General features: G+C 41.8%; 1 protein-coding gene and 1 long non-coding RNA gene across 2 annotated transcripts in view; both read left to right on the plus strand.

The window, feature by feature from the left end:
- LOC309361170 (uncharacterized protein) overlaps nucleotides 1-7,366 on the plus strand; it is a gene marked incomplete at its 3' end in the record, with an annotated part of 122,090 nt that overhangs the window by 1,094 nt on the left and 113,630 nt on the right. The gene's annotated exons all lie outside the window — the stretch shown is intronic.
- LOC309365370 overlaps nucleotides 4,886-7,366 on the plus strand; it is a 102,166-nt gene continuing 99,685 nt past the window's right edge. Inside the window, exon 1 of the long non-coding RNA XR_014166065.1 lies at nucleotides 4,886-5,440. This is a non-coding gene — a long non-coding RNA (uncharacterized lncRNA). The remainder of the gene's footprint in view (nucleotides 5,441-7,366) is intronic.

A 7,366-nucleotide genomic window follows, 5' to 3' on the forward strand; every position in this document is an offset into this window, starting at 1 on the left:
AGATGCATCCAGAGAGAGAGATTCGGCCACCTTCTGGAGACTGGTAGCAAATGGAGTGCGATCTACCTCCTCAGAAGTGGAGTATACTATACCTGCAGGGACTTGGGAGGCATTTTTCCAATCTTCATATTCAGCTCTGCCTTTGACACAGCCACTAATACAGTGTGCGGCAGGTGATGAGTGACCTCCGGTGTCGGTTGCGGAGATCAGGAGGCTTATTCAGGCACTCAAACACAGAAAAGCCCCGGGAGCAGATAATATCTCTCCTGAGCTTCTCAAAGCCAATATTGACTGGTGGGCCCCAGTCCTTGCCACCCTATTCACCAGCATAGATCAAACAGCAATAATACCAGAGGACTGGGGATTGGCAATCATCATTCCCATATTCAAGAAAGGCTGTAAACTTGATCCAGCCAATTACAGACCAATCAGTCTCTTAAGCATCATTAGCAAACTTTATGCAACTCACTTGCGTGAAAAGTTTGCGGATTGGCTGGAACAGGAGCACATCCTAAAGGAAGCCCAGGCTGGTTTCAGGGCACATAGATCAACTCTAGACCAAGGACTGGTATTGCAACATCTAGTGGAGAAATACACCTCAAAGAAAGGAGGCTCCCTCTATGTAGCCTTTATAGATTTCAAATCAGCTTTCGATTTGATACCCCGGCACAGACTTTGGGAAAAATTAAATGCCACAAACATCGATAGACGTCTTTTGCTTCTTATCCGTAGACTACATGAAAATACTCGGATCCGTGTTAGATGCGACCGTTATGGGAACCTATCAAAGGAAATCCAAAGTTTCCATGGTGTTAAGCAAGGCTGTGTTCTTGCTCCTATTCTATTTAACTTCTATATAAACTCCTTAGTCGGAAAGATGGAGGAAGCAAGTACTCATCCCCCAAACCTAAATAATATACCAATCCCAGTCCTTTTGTACGCAGATGATGCGGCACTTATTTCCTTCTCTTGTGTGGGTCTAAGAAAACTTTTACGAGCTCTTACAGAGTATTGCGAAGCTGAACACCTAATAATAAATTACACTAAATCAAAAATTATGGTGTTCTCCAAGAGAAAACGCCGACATAAATGGAAAATTAATAACCAACCTATTGAGCAAGTAACATCTTTTAGATATCTTGGAATAATTTTTGATGAGAAGGGATCTTGGTGCCATCAGATTAAGAATTCTATTGTAAATGCGCAAAGATCTTCCAGAGCTATCATAAGATTCTTTTACAGAAAAGGAGGTCAATATGTTCCTGCTGCCTCCCAGGTCTTTGTTGCAAAAATACTTCCACAATTGATGTATGGCACCCAGATATTAAATTGTCAAAAACTCAAGTCCCTGGAATCTGTACAAACTAAATTTTACCGCTCCCTACTAGGGTTACCTACCTGTGTCTCCAACACAGCCATCAGGCTGGAGGTAGGTCAACTCCCTATTAATGCCAGGATATGGATCCTGAAGATTCACTTCTGGCTAAAACTCATATTTTTCCCAGTGGGAGTGGCTCCATTGACTCTACTAGACCCGTTCCAGTCTAAATGGAGATTGTCGCTTTATGAAAAATTGAAGGGCCTGGGGCTTTCCCCACAAGAACTTATAGCCTCAGGTTTTGAAAAGGCTAAAAGGATAGTGAGCCAGCGAATAGGAGATGTAGAGCTTCAGGACCATATGAGCAAGATAGATAAATATCCAGCTATCCAAGATTATGGAAAAGGGTTTAATCTAACACCATATTTGCTGGATCTACAAATCGCAAAATACAGGCGGGCGTTTACCCTTACCAGATTTGATGTACTGCCATCTGCCTTACTAAAGGGCAGATAAGAGGGCACACCCTATGCTGAACGTGTTTGCCCATGTGGTCTGAAAGAGGTGGAAATGGCTTCACATGTGCTGTTACACTGCGACCTTTACGGGGATATTAGGTCACTGTTTATCTCCCCTATCGTTCAGAAATTTCCAGGTCGATCTGAATCTCAGCGGCTGAAAATCCTACTAGGAGATAAAAACCCAGAAGTAACACTGAAAGTGGCCAAATTTTCTGCGGCTGCGATCAAGTGGAGGGCATTAGCTGTAAAAAAGTAAAAGACTTGACCCCTGGACAAGCCCCTTCATTTTTTAAGTCTATACATATACTGTAGTGCATATATGTGTATATATGTGTGTGGGTGTGGGTGTGTGTGCATATGTGTATTGCTTTTATGCATAATTTTATAATTTTTAATTGACACCATTATTCCCTTTGTAAACTATTGTTGTTTTTTTATGCCTTTCTGGTCTATGGCCGTAATAAATTTATTCATTCATTCATATTTAAATGTATGGAATGTGGAAAGAGTTTCAGTGATAGTGGATCACTTTGAATACACCAACGAACTCACACAGGGGAAAAACCATATAAATGTATTCAATGTGGAAAGAGCTACAGTCAAAATGGAAGTGGCAGAGAGATATATCTAGATTTGTCTGGCAGGGCAAAAAGCCCAGAATAAAATTTAAAATATTAACTGATGTGAAGGAAAGAAGGGGATTTGCCCTGCCAGACTTTAAACTTTACTATGAATCAGCAGCTTTCTGCTGGTTGAAAGACTGGCTGCTTCTTGAGAACACTGATATTTTGGATTTGGAAGGTTTTAACAATGCTTTTGGATGGCATGCATATTTGTGGTACAACAAGGTTAAAGCGCACAAAGCTTTCAAACACCATATTGTCAGGAAAGCATTATTTAATGTCTGGATAAGGTACAAAGATTTACTGGAAAATAACACCCCAAGGTGGTTGTCACCCATGGAGGCAAAGGCTCTGAAAAGACTCAATATGGAGGCCAAATGGCCGAAATATTGGGAGATATTAGAACAAGAAGGAGATAAATTGAAACTGCAGTTTTGAGAAATTAAAAGATAAAGTGCGAGATTGGCTTCATTATTATCAAATAAGAGAGGCCTATAATTTGGACAAAAAATTGGGCTTCCAGGTGGAAAAATCGAAATTGGAAACAGAATTGTTAGAACCTAAAACTAAGATTCTTTCAAGAATGTATAACTTGCTGTTAAAATGGAATACACAGGATGAAACTGTTAAATCAGCTATGATTAAATGGGCACAGGACATTGGTCATAACATTATGTTTGCTGACTGGGAAAAGTTGTGGACCACCGGTATGAAGTTTACGGCATGCAATGCCTTAAGAGAGAATATTATGAAAATGATTTATAGGTGGTACATGACCCCAGTCAAGCTTGCTAAAATTTATCACCTGCCTGTTAATAAATGTTGGAAATGTAAAGAAACTGAGGGTACATTCTTTCACCTCTGGTGGACGTGCCCAAAGATTAAGGCTTTCTGGGAGATGATATATAATGAACTGAAAAAGGTATTTAAATATGCCTTCCTTAAGAAACCAGAGGCCTTTCTCCTGGGCATAGTTGGCCAATTGGTGTTAAAGAAAGATAGAACGTTTTTTATGTACGCAACAACAGCAGCAAGAATACTTATCGCAAAGCATTGGAAGACACAAGATTTGCCCACCTTGGAAGAATGGCAGGTGCAAGTAATAGACTACATGGAGATGGCAGAAATGACTGGCAGAATCCCAGACCTGGGAGAAGAAGCGGTGGAAGAGGACTGGAAGAAGTTTAAAGACTATCTGCAGAAACACTGTAAAATTTATGAATGCTAAAACGATGTTGGATTTAAAAATAATATGGCATTAGTGATATAAGTTTAAAAGCTATGTAAAAATGTAATTGATAAAGGGTGAAAGACTAAAGTTATATTATGTCAAAAGTAAACAATATGTTAAATGGGGGTTAAACATAAGGAGGAAGGATTGGAGACATAATAGAATGATTTTAATAATCAGAAATGAGTATTGAAAGAGGGTAAGGATTTACTGTATCTGATTGGGTAAAGAGGAACACAAAAAAGGGAGGCGTGAGGAAGTCAAGAAAGAAAGTTTTGTAAGCATGAATTTAAAAGCTGGAATTTTTATTTTTAATTTTTTCCCTTCTCTTTTTGATGGACGGATTTTTGTATTTAATTCTTCTTATCTGTTTTATGTGACTGTTTTTGTTTTTTCTCATTTTTGTGGTTGTTATGTTTCTTCTTTTCTGTAAAAGCAAATAAATTTTTTTTTTAAAAAAATGGATACCTTAGAATACATCAACGAACTCACATGGGAAAAACCACAGATACTTTAATAAACTGCATAGGTGTTTTTTACCTTTCCTTCTATGCTTCCTTGCAATACTGATAAAATCAAACCACCCCAATGCTTTCAGCCCCAGAAGAGGAGCTCCCCTTGGTGTCAGGGGAGGGATCCAAGGGAACATCTGTAGCCCTGCCATTCCTTCTGTCCCTGGCCCCTTCCCCTCCGCTCTCTGCCATCCCTGGGCCACTCCTTACTCCATAGGAGGAGACTGGATCTGTCTGTGATGGTGAGATGTCCTGGCTGGTTGAAGGACCACTTCCTGTTTCCTGGAGCTCCATCCTGCCTTCTCATGCAAGGTGGAGTCATGAAGCAGGTGAAGGCTGAGGACACCTAAGGGTGACCCGGGGGGGTGGGATTCTGCTTAACCTTTCCCCGTCTGCTCCTTTTCTGGATCCAAATCCCCACACAAAAAGGGGCAGTGTGAGGGCGCAATCAGTGTTATGGAGCTGCACTGGAAATAATTGCTTTGTGACTGTAAGAGGCCCTTCTCAAAAAAAGAAGCATCAAGAGAATTTAAGCTATAGAATTTAAAACAAACAGATAATTACAAAAAAAGAAAGCAGTCTGGTGCCACATTGCGTAGGAGTTACTTTAACACACTCTACCTGGGGCTGCCTTTGAAAAGAGCTCAGAAACTTCAATGGCTCAAAGAGCTGCAGAGTGCTGCGTTTTCAAAAAAGATGGACACACGACTATTTCTTTGTGGAGCTGAAAGGCATGCCCGTGTGCCTCATTTGTGGTGAGACCCTCTCCGTCCTGAAGAAGGCCCACCTGCAGAGGCACCACAGGACGAAGCACATCCAGTACGAAGAGTTCCAAGGGCAGCTGCACCAGGAGAAAGTCAAGGCGCTGAAAACGGACCTGTTGGGTAACCTGTGGCCCCTCCAGATGATGTCAAATTGCAACTCACGTCTTCTTCAAATTGCAACTCACGTCCTCAAAATGGTTCAGCCTCCACCACCTTTACTGCAGTCAACTGAAGGCAACCAACTGTGCCCTGGGGCCCTCAATCTTTCTCACTGCCAATGAAAACTAATAAATGAAAAGGAAGAGAAGCTACCCATCTCACACTGACACAAACACCTTGCATATGAACTTCGTAAAATAATGAAAGTGTACTACCCCTCCCCCGCTCGCTCTCCCCACCTCTCAATTCTCCAGCCTTACACTGTATACAACATTAAAGTCTGTCTGTCTGTGAATTTTTATGATATCCAAAGTAACAGAGTAGCTTATAGCTAGGAAGCCAAATAGCTATTCTAGTTGATAGTTCCTTTTTACAGACTACTCTATAACCTGAAGTGTATGTAAACCGAGGCACCATTGTACAATCTTCTGAGAACACGCGCGTGTTCTCACTTGAATTCTCTTATAGTTTCTTATGAAACATTTTTCTTTCACATCAGCAGTATTGTCTCTATTCCTGCACAGGTTTCTGCTTGTTAACATTTAGTGGCCGCAAGGACCACATAACACCAGTCTCGAGAGATCTGCATTGGCTCCCAGTATGTTTCCGAGCACAATTCAAAGTGTTAGTGCTGACCTTTAAAGCCTTAAATGGCCTCGGTCCTGTATACCTGAAGGAGCATCTCCACCCCCATCTTTCAGCCCGGATACTGAGATCCAGCGCCGAGGGCCTTCTGGCAGTTCCCTCATTGTGAGAAGTGAGGTTACAGGGAACCAGACAGAGGGCCTTCTCGGTAGTGGCCCCCACCTTGTGAAACACCCTCCCTTCAGATGTGAAGGAAATAAGCATCTATCCTATCTTTAAAAGACATCTGAAGGCAGCCCTGTTTAGGGAAGTTTTTAATATTTAATGCTGTACTGTTTTTAACACTTGATTGGGAGCCGCCCAGAGTGGCTGGGGAAACTCAGCCAGATGGGTGGGGTATAAATAATAAATTATTATTATTATATAGTGATCTGTTTCACTTCAGACAGATCACACTAACAAACTACAGTTACAGTTGCTCCACGATAATTCAGTGGGGCCTCTTCTCAGTTCATTCTCTTCTGGATCAGTGCCTTAATCCTTTGTAGATTCTGTATATCACAGAATAGTCATTGAGGTGTCCCCAGATGTTGTTGTCCAGTTCCCATCAGCTTCAGCCAGCAGGGATGACAGTCAAGGATGATAGGAACTCTAATCTGGACCTCACCACCTGGACTCTGCTGCCCTATATCCTTCCCATTGAAAGAAATGTGAGAATAAATTTTGGACACTATAGATTTATCCTGATCTGATGCATGCAATGTCTTTTGTTTTGCAGCTGTGTGATTTGTGCTCATATTGTATTGTGGTGGCCATTGGCTATAAACAATAAAATTTATAGATACGGTAGATTGAACTGCAAAAATAATAAAATAATAAAAGGATTTTATTTTTTTGGTCCTCACTCCAAAATGGTGAGTGTGTGTCTCCTGGTGTTTTTGGTTATATTGGGGGTGGGGTGGGGGGTGGAGAAGTATAAGGCCAAAACCACTCCCCTCCTCTGCTAAATGGATGCAGGAGACCAGAGGCAGCGAATGAAAAAGCAGGGAAAGAGAAACCCTCCAAGTGCCACTGTTTAGAATTAGAGAAGCCGTCCTGGTTTCTGATTCGATCCCAGAGTGTCACGCTTTTCCTTAGGGTGTCCCTGTTTTCATTGAAGAAATGTTGGAGGGAATGGAGTTATCCAACCCCCGGCCCTCTGAAGGCAATCCTCTATGGGAACGTTTTTTAATGTTTAATGTTTTATTATGTTTTTTATATATGTTAGAAACTGCCCAGAGTGGCTGGGACAACGTAATAAGATATGCGGTGTATAAATAGGAAAATTATATTTATGGAATGGGATGTTCCTATTTTCATCAGAGAAATGTTGGAGGGTTTGGAAAGGTCAGTTGCTGGAGCTAAGTGATTGCATGATCCCAACCAGCAGAGCTGGGAACTGGACTGCCTCCTCCAGCTACCCATTCGGGCTGCAGGCTGTCAACCTTCCCTTTTTTTGTGGGAAATTCCCTTACTCCAGTGCCATTTCCCGCTGCTATCCCGGATTGTTAGATATCCTGTAGACTGTCCCCGGGAGAGGTGAGTCAGCTGATCCCGTATTTTGAAATCTGAAAGTTGACAGCTATGGCTGCAGGGTGGCATCGTCCCAGCTTT

The sequence above is a fragment of the Podarcis melisellensis genome (genome assembly GCF_964234715.1).
Source record: "Podarcis melisellensis genome assembly, chromosome: 2".
NCBI lineage: Eukaryota > Metazoa > Chordata > Lepidosauria > Squamata > Lacertidae > Podarcis > Podarcis melisellensis.